At 40.5% G+C, this 20,120-nt stretch overlaps 1 long non-coding RNA gene across 1 annotated transcript in view; it reads right to left on the bottom strand.

Annotated features, from left to right (window-relative positions):
* Positions 1-6,179, bottom strand: part of LOC140636231 (uncharacterized) — a 31,121-nt gene extending 24,942 nt beyond the window's left edge. The window contains exon 1 of the long non-coding RNA XR_012033531.1: positions 5,849-6,179. This is a non-coding gene — a long non-coding RNA (uncharacterized lncRNA). The remainder of the gene's footprint in view (positions 1-5,848) is intronic.
* Between the last annotated feature and the right edge of the window lie 13,941 nt (positions 6,180-20,120).

Raw genomic sequence — 20,120 nt, 5'->3', positions numbered from 1 at the left:
CATCAAATAAAAAGCACTTTAGCTATAGCTGTGTGACAACAGAATTTACTGCACAACAATGGCAACAGAATTTAAATGAAAAGTCCTATGGAAAAAAATAGCCTCCTTTTTCGAGGTTTATACGTGTGTGTGTTTTTATTGGTGTGCTAAATTGATTCTATACAGTAAATGGCATCATTGCCTTTACATAGCATTTTGATAATTTCCAGATGGTCTGTGTTTTCATTTCACATTGGAAATTATGAACATAGAATCATTTTCTAAAGTTTTAAAATATGACATGGTTGCAAATCTCAAACCTAGGTAAACCCCATGACTGTGAAAATACTTCTTCCGTATGAATGTAACATCTATAAACATATTCTCTATCAATTGTACAAAATCACTGTGTGCCTAAAGCTAACAAAACTGTTGGCAATGACCATACTGACAACAGCCACTGATGGGCAGATTATTTGATGTCCCACCAATTCACTAATATCTCTTCAGCCAAAGCTAAAACTTCAAAAAAACAAAACAAAACAAAACAACAACCCCAATTTCTTTCCTTTTCTTTATTCTCTTCCCTTCCCCACAACAAGACTCTTGGCCTGAAAGGAATTTTTCCATTGCATCTGATTTCCCAGAAGTCCACCTCCAGAGCCTCTCATTTGATATTAAATCTCAGTGTTGCTTCTGCCCACCCTGCTTGTGGTGATCCCATTTCAGCTCAGTGCACAGCCTCCGTTGCCATCCATTCTCCACACATGTCCTCCCCCAAAGATCTTGTGTTGCAGACAGCTTTGCCACAGGGTAGGCAGCCTGGCTGAGTTCCAGGAGCACGTTGTGGGTGATCCTGCTTTGCGTTTCATGTTAAGTACGGCTGGTGGATGATGCTGAAGGAAAGGCTCAAGAAGCCAGAGGGCAACATGTAGGGAAGGTTGGGCTCGAACCATCATACATACCAGAGAATTTCCATTTGCTGTGAGCTGGGCGCCATGTTGGTTTCTGGCAGTCTTCTGTTTCACAAAGCACTTGCAGCTAGTGTTCTTGGTGTGATTATCTTTGCTGAGGAAACTGAATTAATTCAAGTAGCAAAATCCATACTGTGTCTCGGATATGTTAAATGATACCATTCATTTCATATTTGCATTTTAAGTCATTAAAAGAATATGCTTCCAACAAATCAAAAACATTTACTCAACTAATATTTATTGAATCCCTGTTAAATGTTGAGATCTGTGCTAGTCATGAGGGATAGGATAGACAGCAAGTCACCTACAGAATCTTCCACTCATCATTGGATTGTGTCTGTATTTCTTTCCCTCTCTAATGAATTGTTTTGCGGCTAAAGAGCTGATTCCAGAACAGTCTTCCATTTTGCTGTTAATGAAAATGTTTAAAATTTGGGTATATACCAGTATTATATTATAACCTTGAGTTCACAGAAGATGTATTTAATTAAACCTTTTCTTTTCTGTTTGGGGATAGTTATCATATCCCTAAATACTGTCTTGCAAAATATTCAAACAGAAAGAGTCATATGGTACAAAACATGTTTCTGTTTCACTGCCTCTCGTGCCACCTGCCAAACACACATACACATCCATACACACGTGCACATGCTCATAATACTAGCCTACTCCCCTCCCAAAAGTAACTTCTATCGATAGTTTGGTATGCATGCCATGCATTTACATACGTGTGTGTTCATATTGCAATTATACTTCATGTCTTTTTTGTTTAAATGGGATTATACAATATTATTGTTCCATGCACTTTTTTTTACTTAAAAATATGTCTTAGAGCTCTTGCCAAGCCAATATGTATAAGTCTACCTCTTTCTTTTCAACAGCTGAAGAGTATTCTTTACTAAGGATGGACTACGTTGGATTTAACCCAGGTCCCTATTGATGCTTCATGGCACCATTTCTCAGCTTGAAGGAATAGCACTTTATTGCCAATTTTTTTTTTATTTTAAGGAATTTCTGCAGAAAAGCTACACCATACATATGATCTCCATTTTCAATATGCTATTCTTTTTCATTTGTAGTGTTTGAAATGTATCAAAGCTCCAGAGGAGAATTCTGGGTCTAATTCTCTCAGGAGTCTTCTCTGAAGTACTCATTGCTTAGAGGCATAAGTTTCAAGTTATAGATTTGGTGGCAAGAGTAACCTCCCAATGACTTCACACTTATATATTTTTTAATAATATTAGTTTGTGGTATTACAGCCCAGCATTGAAATTCAAAAACCAAAACTTGGGGCAAAAAATAAATAAATAAATAAATAAATAAATAAATAAATAAATAAATAAATGATCTTGTCTTTATTTAGATGATTTGGAAATGGACATATATCAGAAAACTGAGGATAATAGTACAAGGCATTATTCATTTGATTGAATTTTGAAAATCTGGTCCCAATAGGAACAGAGGATGGATCAAGGTTAAATCTGTGTGCTTTGACTATGACTCTCACATAGACCAAGACATTTAATTTGCCCGTTCAAATTCCTTTTTGGTAGAGATATAAATAAATGTTAATGAAAAAAATACATTAGAGGGTAGTAATGATGATGTGGTTTCAAATAATTCTAAACAGCAATTTCATCCACACTGGCTGTTACTGGTTGACCTTTGTCCCTCATCACAGATATAAAGCTGCTCAAAAATCACTATTCTTTGGCAATCTCTCTTAGGTTGTGAGCTTTCTGATATCCCATTAGAACAAAATATGTCAGCACACACATATGCATCAGTGATGTTTCAGAGAATGGAATATGACTGGTTTTGTGAGAATTTCTAAATTGAAGGTTGTCATTTTTATTATCATGTGCTTCTCTTTTAAAGATCACCTAATTGAAATTATGTCTCTCTTACGTCTCTACACATTTTACCAAATTCTGCATAAAGCAATAAGTTTAATTTTCATGGTATAGGGGATTAGCTGCACAAAGATTTTCAACTCAGAAATAAGGCATTGGCCATGCATGCTGAAGACTGAGGCTTTGGGGCATGATTATCATTGATTCAAGAGTATTGTCTTTTCCTGGACCCCTGCTCAGGTTAGCCAATAGACCGGCATTGTCCTTTCTACTCTCACAGACCTAATCCAAATGTTATCCCAGCACACCGAAGCCTGAGCAGGAATTGAAGGGGAGATCATTGCCTGACAACAGTAAATATTCAATTCCATCCCCTTTGTCCCTGGGTTTAGTTGGCAAAAGGGAAAGTTAACCTGGGAAGCGCCATTCTGTATTTAATAATGCAGCTTCTATCAGCACAATGAGAAAAGCAATCATTCAGCCTCTAGTGAACTGCCTCAGGAATGTTTGCCTGCTTCTACAGGCTATATGCAGGCACCTTGCCCATCTCAAGCTTTCCCGAGCTGCTCACAATGCTAAGGCTGCCTCCACGGCCCCATCTGATGATGCTTGGCAGTCTGCTCATTTAAAAAAAAAAAAAATCAAAATATCCGTACTTTGTGAAATCAACTTACATGATAAAGTCTAGGTAATGTATTTTCATTTCCTGTGCAAAATGGGAATTCTTTTCAGCTTCTTTAACTTCCTCTTATAGTCATTACAAAAATAGAAATTAAATTTCTAGTATTTCTTTATCCCTTTTACCCTTATTGTTGATATAATATCAGAAATTAAATTTTATAGCCTGGTATTCACCCAAAAACTATTTATAACAATAATATCAAAATTAAATGACTGACCACAATGATGCCAGTTCACCCTTAGTAGAATAGTTAAAATTAAAAAGACTGATTATACCAAGTGTTGGCAAAGATATGGAGCAATTGGAACTCCCATCCATGGCTAGTGAGAATGTAATGATATGGCCACTTTGGAAAATAGTTTGGCAATTTTCTATAAAGTTAAGTATATGCCTTTCATGTGACCCAACGATTCTACTCTTAGGTATTTACCCAAGAGAAATGAAAGTGTATGTCCATATGGAGACTGTATGCAAATGTTTAGATCAGCTTTATTCGTAATATCAAAAAAACTGAAATCAACCTACATGTTCAACAACAGATAAGTCAATTAGCAAACAAATTGTGGTATATTCATACAATGGAATCCTATCTAGTAATTAAAAAAAACCCAAACTACCAATATACACAGCAACATGAATAAATCTCAAATACATTATGCTGAACAAAATAAGGCAGACAAAACAAATTCAGCTTGTATGATTCCATTTATATGAAATTCTAGTAAAACTAGCAAAACTAATTTACTGAAAGCAGAGCAGTGGATGCAGGATGCAGTGGAGCATGGATGCAGGATGGGAGGTAATCTGACTGCTAATTGGAATGAGAGAATTTTGAGGAGCAATGGAAATGTTTCAGCATTGCTGAATAACATCTAAATAAAGATCAATAAAGACAAGATCACTTTATTTATTTTTGGTTTTTGAATTTCAATGCTGTTGATTTTGGTGGTGGTTACATGGATGTATGCAGTTGGCAAGATCTATTGCATTGTACATGGGTGCATTTTATTAGATGTACCTCAGTGAAGCTTATTCTTAGAAAAATAAATGGCTAATATTTAAAAAGAGAATGTCTAAAGCTGGCAAGAAAAAAAATCTGGCAAGAGGACACTGAAATGAATAAATTAATAAAGGAACAGCAACTCGGGCAGCCCCAGTGGCTCAGAGGTTTAGCACCGCCTTCCGCCTGGGGTGTGATCCTAGAGACCTGGAATCGAGTCCCACGTCGGGTTCCCTGCATGGAGCTTGCTTCTCCCTCTGCCTGTGTCTCTGCCTCTGTGTGTGTGTGTGTGTGTGTGTGTGTGTGTGTGTGTATGTGTGTGATGAATAAATAAATAAAATCTTAAAAAAAAAAAAGGAACAGCAATGCAACACTGCTGGTTGGGGTGGACATTGGCAAAATTGAGGGGAAACAATCAGATCCAAAGAAATGTATGTACCTTCAAGCAAAAAAACATTATGTAATCATTAGAAAAATCCATATATATGAATATGTTAGCTTTGGTAGGAAAAATCCATGTTCTTTACAGTAGCAGAAGTAAAAATTTTAAAAAGGAATCATCTAACTTTCCAACAATGGGAAAATGATTATAGAAATTTTAGCACATCAATTCAGTAAGATATTCAACCACTAAAAATAACTGAAGATCATGAAAGAACATGAAAAGTGGGTATGAAGTAACATTAAGGAATACAAAATCGTATCTGCGCATTACGTATCTAAAATATTTTGTTTATATGTAGACAAGAAGTGAAGAGAAGAGAAATGTGGGGAACTAAACAGTTACATTTGTAGAAGTAATGTTTTCAGGGAAGCTGTTTACTTATTTCTGTTTATGTTACTCTATTCATAGAAAAAGTAACAAGCAAATGCTAGAGGACCCAGGAGTACCTTCTAGGTGTTTTAAATCATCAAAAGCTATTCTGTGGACCCCCTGCTCTTTATACAGCTGGAAAAGGAACAAATCAATGTGTCCAACGGTGTTTAGGGTACAGTTTGTGTATGTTAACCCATGAATGAGAATGTAAGCCAGCCTTTTCTCTTCATGGTCTGATGTCCATACTAGTTTATTTGTCACAAGGCTTTTCTCTCTTTCATTCTCCTCTCTATCATTTACGATTTAGTGGTAATTATATTAGATTTCTTTTGCTGCATTACAAATTATCACAAATGTACCAATTTAAAACAAAACACTTATTATGATCATCTGACCATCTGTCACGGTTCAGCATAACTCCCATGTTCCTCATTAAGTCTTTTTGATTAACTAAGTTTGATGTTGACCACAAGTAACACTCATGTCTCCCATATGTTGTCCAAGCCATCTTTCAATTAAATATTTATGGGACACACTAAGTACCTGTGTTCTTTTCTGGAGCTTGGGCTCCTCTTCCAAGCTCATGTGACTATTGGCAGAATTTGTTTCCTTGAAATTGTAGGATGGAGGTCCCTACTTCCTTGCTGACTTCATTTGGGGCCACTTGTGGCTCCTAGAGACTGCTTCAGTTCCATGCCATGTGGCCCTCTCACAACACAGTGGCTTGCCTACTTCTTCAAGGCCAACAGGAGACTATCTCTCTTTAGGAAGGGTCCAGTATGTTTTTAAAATAAATCAGGCCTGCGGAGACAATCTCCCTTTGGATTAATTCAATCAACTGATTTTGGTGTTTAATTACATCTGCAGAATGTCTTCACCCTTGCAAAAAAAATGTGACATAATCACCGAGTGATATCCCACCATATTCACAGCCCTTGCCCATGCTCACATACACAGGTGCGCCAGTGTTAGAATCTTGAGGGCCATCTTAGAATTCTGCTTACTTCTTTGATAAAGAGATGATTTCTTTATTTTTTATTATTTTTAAAAGATTTTATTTATTTATTCATGAGAGACACAGAGAGAGAGAGAGAGAGGCAGAGACACAAGCAGAGGGAGAAGCGGGCTCCATGCAGGGATCCCGATGCGGGACTCGATCCCGGGTCTCCAGTATCATGCCCTGGGCCAAAGGGAGGCACTAAACCACTGAGCCACCCTTGGGCTGCCCAAGATATGATTTCTACAGAGATTCAACTTAACACTATATGTTGTGTTCACTACATTTTCTGAAAGTATTGTCTGAAAAACAACAACACACACAGATAGAGACACAAGAAAGAAAACCAACAAATAACAAGAAATGTTGCCTTGCAGAGTTGACTTACCCATAAGGAAAGAAGCCACTCACCTTCACATATAAACATAACCACCCTCCAGGGAACTTAGAAGTCCCTTCATTCAAGAGATATGTTCTTGGGTTAAGACGAGGGTGCTGAACACCAGCAGTAATTTTGGCAGCTCCCTTGTCGAATCTGTGCCAGACACTGCTGGGAGCCACAGCATCCTCTCACACTGTGTCCAGCCGTGTCTTTGGCATCCTTCTCAGCACAGATCTTCAGAAATCCAAAACAATCAGGGTGCCTGGGTGGCTCAGTAAGTTAATTGTCTGCCTTCAGCTCAGGTCATATGTGATTTCAGGGTCTTGGGATCGACCAGGTTCCCTGCTCAGTGGGGAGCCTGCTTCTCCCATTCCCTCTGCCCCCCACCCCTGGTCACTCATGTACTGTCTCTGTCTCTCTCAAAAAAATAAAATCTTAAAAAAAAAACAATATCCACAACCATCAGTAGGAGATGATACATGAAATCAAACCTATTTTCCATCCCTGGCATAAAGTAATGTTTTCAGAAAATGCTTATTAAAATCACATTTGAGTACAGGATGTGAGTAAGGCACTTTTAAGAGCTTGCACTCTAGTTGGGGAAAAAAATAAAAAAATTTCCTAATCCATGTGGCTTTTGTCTTTATTCATATTAATATTTTTTGAGTCTCTTAAAGAAAAATAGCAATTTCCTGCCACGTAGATCACAAACTTAATTTGATGGAAGAAAAGAGATGGGAAAAGTGACATTATTTTTTAGCCACTAAGTGGTATCTGCAGATATAAGTCAGCTTCTCTGAGTGAAAACCACATTTACTGTCCACCAAGAAAGGTGTGAGACAGGGACTCAGACACAAGAAAGTGCTTTAATTGAATTATTCTCGCTGTAAGTAAGTAATGCCAACTCAAATTGGCTTTAAATAATAATGTACCTCACATAGGGTGTTATATCAGCTATTTTGTCTATTATATTCTCAAGAACTCAGCTTCTTTCTGTCCATCTGCTCTTCCTTTTTTTTTTTTAATATATTTTTTATTGGAGTTTGACTTGCCAACATATAGTATATCACCCGGGGCTCATTCTTTCCACTGCCCCCCTCAGTGCCCATCACCCAGTCACCCCGTCCCCCGGCCCACCTCCCCTTCCACTACCCCTTGTTCATTTCCCAGAGTTAGGAGTCTCTCACGTTTTGTCACCCTCTCTGATTTTTCCCACTCATTTTCTCTCCTTTCCCCTATAATCCCTACCTTCCAAGCATTATTTTGAATATAATGAACATGTAAAAGATGAAGAGCAAAACCAATGGTGGTAGGCAACTAGAAGTCTCTGCTGCATTACATAAAGCAGACTGAGTTTTATTTATTTATTTTTTACTTTTAAAGATTTATTTGTTTGTTTTTTTTTATTGGTGTTCAATTTACTAACATACAGAATAACCCCCAGTGCCCGTCACCCATTCACTCCCACCCCCCGCCCTCTTCCCCTTCTACCACCCCTAGTTCGTTTCCCAGAGTTAGCAGTCTTTACGTTCTGTCTCCCTTTCTGATATTTCCCACACATTTCTTCCCCCTTCCCTTATATTCCCTTTCACTATTATTTATATTCCCCAAATGAATGAGAACATATAATGTTTGTCCTTCTCCAACTGACTTACTTCACTCAGCATAATACCCTCCAGTTCCATCCACGTTGAAGCAAATGGTGGGTATTTGTCATTTCTAATAGCTGAGTAATATTCCATTGTATACATAAACCACATCTTCTTTATCCATTCATCTTTCGTTGGACACCGAGGCTCCTTCCACAGTTTGGCTATCGTGGCCATTGCTGCTATAAACATCGGGGTGCAGGTGTCCCGGCGTTTCACTGCATCTGTATCTTTGGGGTAAATCCCCAGCAGTGGGATTGCTGAGTCGTAGGGCAGGTATATTTTTAACTGTTTGAGGAACCTCCACACAGTTTTCCAGAGTGGCTGCACCAGTTCACATTCCCACCAACAGTGTAAGAGGGTTCCCTTTTCTCCACATCCTCTCCAACATTTGTTGTTTCCTGCCTTGTTAATTTTCCCCATTCTCACTGGTGTGAGGTGGTATCTCATTGTGGTTTTGATTTGTATTTCCCTGATGGCAAGTGATGCAGAGCATTTTCTCATGTGCATGTTGGCCATGTCTATGTCTTCCTCTGTGAGATTTCTGTTCATGTCTTTTGCCCATTTCATGATTGGATTGTTTGTTTCTTTGCTGTTGAGTTTAATAAGTTCTTTATAGATCTCGGAAACTAGCCCTTTATCTGATACGTCATTTGCAAATATCTTCTCCCATTCTGTAGGTTGTCTTTGAGTTTTGTTGACTGTATCCTTTGCTGTGCAAAAGCTTCTTATCTTGATGAAGTCCCAATAGTTCATTTTTGCTTTTGTTTCTTTTGCCTTCGTGGATGTATCTTGCAAGAAGTTACTATGGCCGAGTTCAAAGGGTGTTGCCTGTGTTCTTCTCTAGGATTTTGATGGAATCTTGTCTCACATTTAGATCTTTCATCCATTTTGAGTTTATCTTTGTGTATGGTGCAAGAGAGTGGTCTAGTTTCATTCTTCTGCATGTGGATGTCCAATTTTCCCAGCACCATTTATTGAAGAGACTATCTTTCTTCCAATGGATAGTCTTTCCTCCTTTATCGAATATTAGTTGCCCATAAAGTTCAGGGTCCACTTCTGGATTCTCTATTCTGTTCCACTGATCTATGTGTCTGTTTTTGTGCCAGTACCACACTGTCTTGATGACCACAGCTTTGTAGTACAACCTGAAATCTGGCATTGTGATGCCCCCAGATATGGTTTTCTTTTTTAAAATTCCCCTGGCTATTCGGGGTCTTTTCTGATTCCACACAAATCTTAAAATAATTTGTTCTAACTCTCTGAAGAAAGTCCATGGTATTTTGATAGGGATTGCATTAAACGTGTATATTGCCCTGGGTAACATTGACATTTTCACAATATTAATTCTGCCAATCCATGAGCATGGAATATTTTTCCATCTCTTTGTGTCTTCCTCAATTTCTTTCAGAAGTGTTCTATAGTTTTGAGGGTATAGATCCTTTACATCTTTGGTGAGGTTTATTCCTAGGTATCTTATGCTTTTGGGTGCAATTGTAAATGGGATTGACTCCTTAATTTCTCTTTCTTCAGTCTCATTGTTAGTGTATAGAAATGCCACTGACTTCTGGGCATTGATTTTGTATCCTGCCACGCTACCGAATTGCTGTATGAGTTCTAGCAATCTTGGGGTGGAGACTTTTGGGTTTTCTATGTAGAGTATAATGTCATCGGCGAAGAGGGAGAGTTTGACTTCTTCTTTGCCAATTTGAATGCCTTTAATGTCTTTTTGTTGTCTGATTGCTGAGGCTAGGACTTCCAGTACTATGTTGAACAGCAGTGGTGAGAGTGGACATCCCTGTCTTGTTCCTGATCTTAGGGGAAAGGCTCCCAGTGCTTCCCCATTGAGAATGATATTTGCTGTGGGCTTTTCATAGATGGCTTTTAAGATGTCGAGGAATGTTCCCTCTATCCCTACACTCTGAAGAGTTTTGATCAGGAATGGATGCTGTATTTTGTCAAATGCTTTCTCTGCATCTAATGAGAGGATCATATGGTTCTTGGTTTTTCTCTTGCTGATATGATGAATCACATTGATTGTTTTACGGGTGTTGACCAGCCTTGTGTCCCAGGGATAAATCCTACTTGGTCATGGTGAATAATTTTTTTAATGTACTGTTGGATCCTATTGGCCAGTATCTTGTTGAGAATTTTTGCATCCATGTTCATCAGGGATATTGGTCTGTAATTCTCCTTTTTGGTGGGGTCTTTGTCTGGTTTTGGAATTAAGGTGATGCTGGCCTCATAGAATGAATTTGGAAGTACTCCATCTCTTTCTATCTTTCCAAACAGCTTTAGGAGAATAGGTATGATTTCTTCTTTAAATGTTTGATAGAATTCCCCTGGGAAGCCATCTGGCCCTGGACTCTTGTGTCTTGGGAGGTTTTTGATGACTGCTTCAATTTCCTCCCTGGTTATTGGCCTGTTCAGGTTTTCTATTTCTTCCTGTTCCAGTTTTGGTAGTTTGTGGCTTTCCAGGAATGCGTCCATTTCTTCTAGATTGCCTAATTTATTGGCGTATAGCTGTTCATAATATGTTTTTAAAATCGTTTGTATTTCCTTGGTGTTGGTAGTGATCTCTCCTTTCTCATTCATGATTTTATTAATTTGAGTCTTCTCTCTCTTCTTTTTAATAAGGCTGGCTAATGGTTTATCTATCTTATTAATTCTTTCAAAGAACCAACTCCTGGTTCTGTTGATCTGTTCCACAGTTCTTCTGGTCTCGATTTCGTTGAGTTCTGCTCGAATCTTTATTAACTCCCTTCTTCTCTTGGGTGTAGGATCTATTTGCTGTTTTTTCTCTAGCTCCTTTATGTGTAAGGTTAGCTTTTGTATTTGAGTTCTTTCCAGTTTTTGAATGGATGCTTGTATTGCGATGTATTTCCCCTTTAGGACTGCTTTTGCTGCATCCCAAAGATTTTGAACGGTTGTATCTTCATTCTCATTAGTTTCCATGAATCTTTTTAATTCTTCCTTAATTTCCTGGTTGACCCTTTTATCTTTTAGCAGGATGGTCCTTAACCTCCACGTGTTTGAGGTCCTTCCAAACTTCTTGTTGTGATTTAGTTCTAATTTCAAGGCATTATGGTCTGAGAATATGCAGGGGACAATCCCAATCTTTTGGTATCGGTTCAGACCCGATTTGTGACCCAATATGTGGTCTATTCTGGAGAAAGTTCCATGTGCGCTTGAGAAGAATGTGTATTCAGTTGAGTTTGGATGTAAAGTTCTATAGATATCTGTGGAATCCATCTGGTCCAGTGTATCATTTAAAGCTCTCGTTTCTTTGGAGATGTTGTGCTTAGAAGACCTATCGAGTATAGAAAGAGCTAGATTGAAGTCACCAAGTATAAATGTATTATTATCTAAGTATTTCTTCACTTTGGTTAATAATTGATTTATATATTTGGCAGCTCCCACATTCGGGGCATATATATTGAGGATTGTTAAGTCCTCTTGTTGAATAGATCCTTTAAGTATGATATAGTGTCCCTCTTCATCTCTCACTACAGTCTTTGGGGTAAATTTTAGTTTATCTGATATAAGGATGGCTACCCCTGCTTTCTTTTGAGGACCATTCGAATGGTAAATTGTTCTCCAACCTTTTATTTTCAGGCTGTAGGTGTCCTTCTGTCTAAAATGAGTCTCTTGTAGACAGCAAATAGATGGGTCCTGCTTTTTTATCCAGTCTGAAACCCTGTGCCTTTTGATGGGGTCATTAAGCCCGTTCACATTCAGAGTTACTATTGAGAGATATGAGTTTAGTGTCATCATGTTATCTATTCAGTCCTTGTTTTTGTGGACTGTTCCACTGAACTTCTTCTTAAAGGGGAATTTTAAGAGTCCCCTTAAAATTTCTTGCAGAGCTGGTTTGGAGGTCACATATTCTTTTAGTTGCTGCCTGTCTTGGAAGCTCTTTATCTCTCCTTCCATTTTGAATGAGAGCCTTGCTGGATAAAGTATTCTTGGTTGCATGTTCTTTTCATTTAGGACCCTGAATATATCCTGCCAGCCCTTTCTGGCCTGCCAGGTCTCTGTGGAGAGGTCTGCTGTTACCCTAATACTCCTCCTCATAAAAGTCAGGGATTTCTTGTCTCTTGCTGCTTTAAGGATCATCTCTTTATCTTTGGAATTTGCAAGCTTCACTATTAAATGTCGAGGTGTTGAACGGTTTTTATTGATTTTAGGGGGGGATCTCTCTATTTCCTGGATCTGAATGCCTGTTTCCCTTCCCAGATTAGGAAAGTTTTCAGCTAGAATTTGTTCAAATACATATTCTGGCCCTCTGTCCCTTTCGGCGCCCTCGGGAACCCCAATTAAACGTAGGTTTTTCTTTCTCAGGCTGTCGTTTATTTCCCTTAATCTATCCTCATGGTCTTTTAATTGTTTGTCTCTTTTTTCCTCAGTTTCCCTCTTTGCTATCAACTTGTCTTCTATGTCACTCACTCGTTCTTCCACCTCGTTAACCCTCGTCGTTAGGACTTCTAGTTTGGATTGCATCTCATTCAATTGATTTTTAATTTCTGCCTGATTAGCTCTAAATTCTGCAGTCATGAAGTCTCTTGAGTCCTTTATACTTTTTTCTAGAGCCACCAGTAGCTGTATAATAGTGCTTCTGAATTGGCTTTCTGACATTGAATTGTAATCCAGATTTTGTAACTCTGTGGGAGAGAGGACTGTTTCTGATTCTTTCTTTTGAGGTGAGGTTTTCCTTCTAGTCATTTTGCTCAGTGCAGAGTGGCCAAAAGCAAGTTGTATTGGGAAAAAGAGAAAAAGAGAGGAGAGAAAGAAGGAAAGAAAAGAGAAAGAGGAAAAAAAAGGGAAGAAAAAAAAGAAAAAAAAAGAAAAAAAAAGAAGAAAAAGAGAAAGAAAAAGAAAGGAGAAAAAAAAGGGTGGGGGAAGGAAACAAATCAAAAAGCAAAAAATAAAAAAAAATAAAAAAAATAAAAAGAACCACGGGGGAGTATCTTCTGATTCTGTGTACTTTAAGTCCCTTGGCTTCTCCTGGAAGTTGTCAGTCTAGCTGGTCTTCTGGGGGAGGGGCCTGTTGTGCTGATTTTCAGGTGTTAGCAGTTGGGGGAGCTGCTGTGCCCCTGCCTGGTGCAGGGCTCGGTGGGGGTTGTTTACCCCGTGAGGCCGCAGGAGGAACAGCCCCAGTGGCGGGGCAGCTCTGGAAACCTGGATTCAGCTCCGGCAGGAACTCCGTCTGCAGGGCCTGGAGGCTCCGGGCGGGGCCGCTGATCTGCTCAGCTGGGGCAGGAGCGTCCTCGCTGTCCTGGGCCCTCCCGGCCTCTGCCTGTCCCGGGGGAGGCCGGATCCTGAGCTGTGTCCCGGCGCCCTGTGCTCCGGGGCCTGCGCTGGTGGATTCGCGCTCCCGCCCCGCAGCCCCCTCCGCGGAGCCGCCGCCCGAGCCCCTCCGAGCTGCTCCGGGTCCGCCGTGCGCGCTGCAGCCCTTAGGGAGCTCGGCGCACTCCCCCGGGGCGCAGTTGCTCTGTTACTGTCCCGGGGAACCCGAGGGCATCCCCGCCCTCCTGGGTCCTGCTCCACCTCCCCGCGAGCCCCTTTCCCCCGGGAAGGTCGGTGCAGCTCCTGCTCCTCCGGGACGGGGCTCTCCTGTCCTGGGGACACTCGCCCCGGCCTCAGCCCGGCTCCTCGCGGGCCCCTCCCCCTTGGAGGCCTTTGTTTCTTTACTTCTTTTTCCCTGTCTTCCTACCTTGATAGAAGCGCGAACTCTTCTCACTGTTGCATTCCAGCTGGTCTCTCTTTAATTCTCAGGCCGAATTCATAGATTTTCAGGATGATTGGAAGGTTTTCTAGGTAATTTGGTGGAGACAGGTGATTTGGAGACCCTACTCTTCCGCCGTCTTGCCCCTCCCCCCCATCTGCTCTTCCTAAAATTGGTTTCCCTTTGTGCTCAAAAGACGGCTGTGACAACGACAGAGCTATGCCTTCAGATGCACATGAGTGAAGCTTTTCTCCGAATGTAGAAAGGACTTTTGCTTCATTCCTACTGGGCTTCCAGGGTCATGTGTCCGTTTCTGGACCAATAATAGCATCAGGAGATGCCATGTGCTGAAATGGCTTAGTAATCGATTCTCACTGGAACTTGCTGATGGAGCCAGCTTCCCCAGGAGAGCATCATTGGGTTGGCGAGAGGCAATTAGAACAAAATTGAGTTTCTGCTTGGCTGGCAGAAAGGGAAAGCAGAAGACAGGTTGGCAACCAAGGCTGTCTGCTTCAGATGTAGCTTCTGATTGCTCCCAAGCCTAACTTTGCCCCAAGCTTATAGGACCTCTTTCCTTGGGCCTGCCTGGCTGGCTCTTGGATCCACCAAGCACTAACACGGTGAAATAGCAGCACCAGACGGATTTGCTGTTCCAGTCCAAATATACCGGCTTCTCAGCCTAACCTCTCAGCAGGGACTCCTCCTGGAGCCTGAGACACCATCCTCCTGCATGGGCCACATATATTTGTTTCCTATTGTTGCCATGGCAAATTACCACAAAGTTGGTGGCTTAAAACAACAGAAGTTTATTAACTGATAATTCTGGAGATCATAAGATAATTCTGAAGATCACTAAAATGTCTTGGCAGGGTTGTGTTCCTTCTAGAAGCTTCAGGGGGGAATCCACTCTTAACCTTTACCACAGGCTCCCTGTATTCCTTGGCTTGTGCCCTGCCCCCATCTTCAACTGACCACTGCAACATCTGATTCAGTCTTTACATTGCCTTGTCTTTCATCCTCCTGCCTCTCTCTTATGAGGACCCTTGTAACTATATTGGGCCTGTCCAGCTAATCCAGGACAATCTTCTCATTTCAAGATCCTTACTTTAATAACATCAAAAAAAAAATGTCCCTTTTGCTTTGCGGGGGGGGGGGGGGTGTCATTATTAAGCCTGCAAACTAGTGTTGCTAACTGGATTGCAGAATGAGTCTCCTAGGAATGAGTGTAGCTTCTCTATTAAATTAACCCACACCTCTCCATTCCCTCAATGGACTACAAAGGACTACATACGCGGAGTGGGGATTGAGGAGCCAGAGGGCAGTCTGAGTGCTGGGATGGAAAACAAGAGGTATAACTAGGTAAATTTACCACCAGCACCGCTGAGGACTTTGCCTTATGGAAGTATGTACAATCAGTGGGAAATAATCCATCAGATGCCTTACACTCCATGGTTCAAGATGCTTTTTCCAAAACTCAGAAAACCACACACCACACATTTTTTATAGTACTATGAAACTCACTTTTTAAAACTTAAACACACTTATTTTAAAGAAAACTATGCATTTTCAAAGAAAATACGTATTTCAAGAAAACTCTACAGAGCATTATAAAAATGAAAAATCAGTACCATAAACAGAAAGTATCCATAAAAATAAATACAACTAAAAAATGTGTAATGTCAGTAAATTCTAGCTAGATGCTGTAATCTGTCAAGGCTCTGAGCTGAAGGCCCGATCTCTGTTTTATTCAAAAGGATCATTAACAAGGTTAGAGTCACTCCAAAGGCATGCTAGCACCCAGCTAAAATTTCCCCGTTAATTTAACTTAACTGAAACAAAAAAAAAAAAACAAAAAGGGGAAATTTTTCTGTTAATATGATTCCATTTTATATAATGCCACGTCAGAGCACACACATCATCTCTTGTGCCACAGCAATAAGACACCCTACTTTGGGAAAGGCTGGTTGCAGATAAAAGCTGTCAAACCAATCTCTCCAGAGGAGCACAGTGAGGGGAGGGGGTCCTACTATGCTTGGATCTTATGGACCAGATCACTGTTCATTCCACATAAACAACAGAGTAGCACTAATAAAAGAACTTGCCTTGGGTTACACAGCTACAAAGCAGCCTAAAGAGGGCTTAACCCCAGGAAGTCTGACTCCAAAGCCCTGGCTTGTTTCATGTCTGGATCCCTGGAGAAGACCCAAATAAGGGAAACAACTGCTTTAGGCTTTGGGCTAGAATGGATGCATTCAGCTAGTTCCCTTTTTATCTGCATTTCCATGTACACACAGGCAAGTACAATGGAGGAGGCTCTAGAACCTAAGGAACATGTAAGCTCCATTCTATGCTTTTTTACAAGGAGTGTCAACTCTAGTGGCCCATTGGAAACACCTGGGAAGTTTTAAGAACTACTGAGGTGTGGCCTGGACACTCCGAGGTGCTTCCAGTGGAAAAGTCGAGGTTGAGAGGCATTAGCCCGTAAAGGCTGTGGGGATGAGGGCAAGGAAGCAGGCTCTGTGGTCATACAAACCTAGCTCAAATCCTGGCTGCTGTGCTTAACAGAGAAATGACCTTAAACCACTGATTCTTAAAACATGGTGGTCTAGTAGCCCTGGCAAACTGTTAGAAATGCAAATTCTCAGACTCCAACCTAGAACTACTCAATCAGAAACTTCTGGAATTGGGACACAGCCATCTGAGTTTTAACAAGTTCTCCAGATGATTCCGATGGGGTGAGGCTTGAGAACACATGGTGTAGGCAGTTTTTCTTTCTGGGCCTAAGTCTTCTTATAAAGCAGAAATAATGCCTTCTCTGCTGTGTTGCTGTTTGAGTTCTACAAGATAATATGAAAATATCAAACAAAGTTCCTGGAATACAGTAGGTGATCAATAAATGTTTCTTATACAGGGAAGAATCATTTTGAAGGGATAATCCAAATAATATGGATGGCCCTGGAGCCCATCCTCTGGTGTGCTGTGTTTTTTAAAGTATAATTTTCATTTGGGATCACCAGAAGATGTATGGGACAGATGGGGACATGGAAGAGACAATGGTGTGCAATGAAACATCTTAAAAATCCCCTCTCCCCATCTCTGCCATTCTCCATGGACTCCATACAGGAAGCCACCTGCTCCCCACAAACTCTGATTCCATCCCAACCCCATCCTGGCACCTGCCCTGAAACACTCTGCTTTCCTTTTCACTCCTGTTCGCTGGCCCCACCTTTTATCCTTACAGACTTCTCTCTCTTTCTAGTGGACACCAGATTTAATCCGTTTCTATTCCAGCTTGAATGAAGAATTTCCACTTAAAGGAAACCAATACATTATTTATTCTGAGCTATTGAGATAAGCAACATGCTGATAGTGAATACCCACAGACGCTGGAGCTATTCGTGCTATCCAGGTACCTGAGGAATGCACATCTTCCAAAACTTACACACAAATCCCCAAAAGTATGAACAAAAACTTTCCAAAGTCTGATTTCTCCTCTTTTACAATTTTGCTAAATCTGGCTTTGAACACCTATCTACGAATAATTCTTTACGTGTCTATAGCACTAACTCATACTTTCTAAACCATTTTTCACAAGAATAACTGATTTGAGCCTTATACAAATTCTACAGGGCTAGAATGGTATTATTCTGTGTGGTATTACCTCAATTCCATATGAGGCATTCTTTGCTCTTCCAGAACCATGAGCAGGATAAGCAGAAGGCCAGATTTCTCTGCAAATTAGAGCAACACACACTGAAAGTTTATATGGGCCAGGCATAATTAGGAGACCACATTCAAGAACATATGCATTCATAGTAGATGCACATTATATAATCCATAACAAGTAGGTGTGTAGTACCTAATACATCTGAAGATATCTGTATTTGAAGACACACATTCATGTCTCCTCCTACATGGTGGAGGTTGTGTTCCTTGCTTTGTCCTGTCACCCTGCCACGCTGGCTGGCCCCGCTCAGATCCAGAGCCCAGCAAATACCTGGCAGAAAGAAGAAAGTTGGGAGCCAGGCACTATGCTGGATGGCACCACATCGACTGACCATGACCCCGGGAGAGACACTATAGAAAGTGTCTAGACACTAGAGACACTAGACACTAGAGAAAGGAGTTCTTGGTGAAGCAGGAAGAGAGAACAGATAGAACAGTAAAGGGGAAAGGCCAAATCCTGGAAGTCCACCTGATGGAGTTGCCATCTTGTTCCAGAAAATGTCCCAGTCCTCACTAAGTTCTGGCTTTTTAAGTCTGAGGCAGCTTCCCAGCCTTTTCTGCTTTTCCGCAGGGACTCTCCAGGTCAACTTGCCACGGAAGGCCCCAGAACATGTTCGTGTTCCTTGCAACTTGAAAAAGCCAACACACTGACTTTACAAAGTGAAGTGGCATTAAACTTTCTCTGGATTAATCAGAAAAATCTGATCTCTTATGATTGAGAAAGATGTAGTGACAATACTAAATATCAAATGTGTCCATGTTGGGAGGAAATGGTTCTATTTTCTTCAACAAAATTCTATTTTCAACTGTTGAAGGAGAGAAAAACCTTCAAACCCAGAAAGAGGAAGTGCTTTCAGCTTCCCCTCTCTTCCCACCTTAATTCAAATATCCATGAAACAAAGCAAGCAGCACGGTGTTTGCCAGAAACAGACCAAGTACACGAGGTCTGTGCTCTATAACAGATTGGTCAGCTCTATTTAGGCCACTTTCAATTTTCACTTAAAACATATCACATTTTCTTTATTTTTATAATTATACCACAATGCTGCTAAATTTACTGGGTCTAGACAGAGCTTACAGCATGCAAGGATCTGGAGCCAGGTACTAGGTTCCAATAGACCTGGCGAGTGTGGCTTGATATCCAGTGGCTCACAGGGTCAGTGTTACTCTTCCAAAGCAACCCACTGTCTGAAATTGTGTTCGGATGAGCGAGCCAGCTCCTAGTTTGTGAAACCATGTTTTGTGTTAAAGTCACCCTCAATGCTTTGTGCCCCTCCAGGGAAATCTACAAATCAATACAAATAAACAAAAAGGTAGGGAATGGACTGTTGTTAACATGTATATGACCCATGTTATGTTCTTCTTCTGTTCCAGCTGGTTGAGTGTGTATTTGGAGTGTGTGAATGATGAATCAGGAAGCGGTAGTTCTTGTTTGATTTATTTATTTATTTATTTATTTATTTATTTATTTATTTATCTATTTATTTATTTATATTTTTATTTTATTTTTTTAGTTTTTTTTTAGTTCTTGTTTTAAAGGAAGAACATCACTCCTTATCAGTGCCAGTTTCCAACAGGTTATTCATCTATAAATGTTGTTGCCGCTTAGTGACCCCACGACAGCAGGTGGAGCGTCTCCTTCTCCCCCGACCCATACTCACACCTGCGTGTAGTAAGCTCCTAAGTGTCATTAGTAGCAAACACAGTCTCTGTTTAAAAGATGATAACTCAGTTATTCCAAGATAGGAAGCACTCCCTTACCCTCAACACCTGCATTAAAGTGCCAGGGGCATTTAAAACAAGTGGCCTGGTATTTATTTCCAAATACCAACAGTATTACTGCTGCAGCTAGATAAATATCACATGACGTGAAGGATAACAAACATTCTACCAAACTTCGATAGATCTGAGTTTACAGAGATTAGGGCAGACAACACGGAGAAACTCAGGCAAGCAAAGAACTTAAGATGAGACTTCCTCTCGACAGTGTGAAAAGCAGTGGGAAATTTGAGGGGGAAAAAAAGCAAATGTCAAAAGCTTTGGAGAAACAACTTGGAGAAAATAGTAGTATAGCTATTAGGGTTTAAACACCTCTGGAAGTGGATTTTGACTCTATGAGAAGCCAGTTTTGAAACTGGGCCACTGAAACTGGTTTTAAAAGGACATGAAATTGGCAATAGCAGGCTCGGGGCTGCTAAGATTTCAGGGCATTGTTAGCCAAAAGGACCTCTCTTATTTGCTGCTAAGCAAAATTCCTCCATCACAGCTTTATTTCTGAGACTTAAAGTTTGTCTCTCACTAACAGGCTTACATCTCTGAAGAAAGCATTATTTATG

This window comes from Canis lupus, chromosome 7, assembly GCF_048164855.1.
Source record: "Canis lupus baileyi chromosome 7, mCanLup2.hap1, whole genome shotgun sequence".
NCBI lineage: Eukaryota > Metazoa > Chordata > Mammalia > Carnivora > Canidae > Canis > Canis lupus.
Note: the sequence above shows the minus strand (reverse complement) of the source record. Positions and strands in the feature narration are given on the sequence as shown.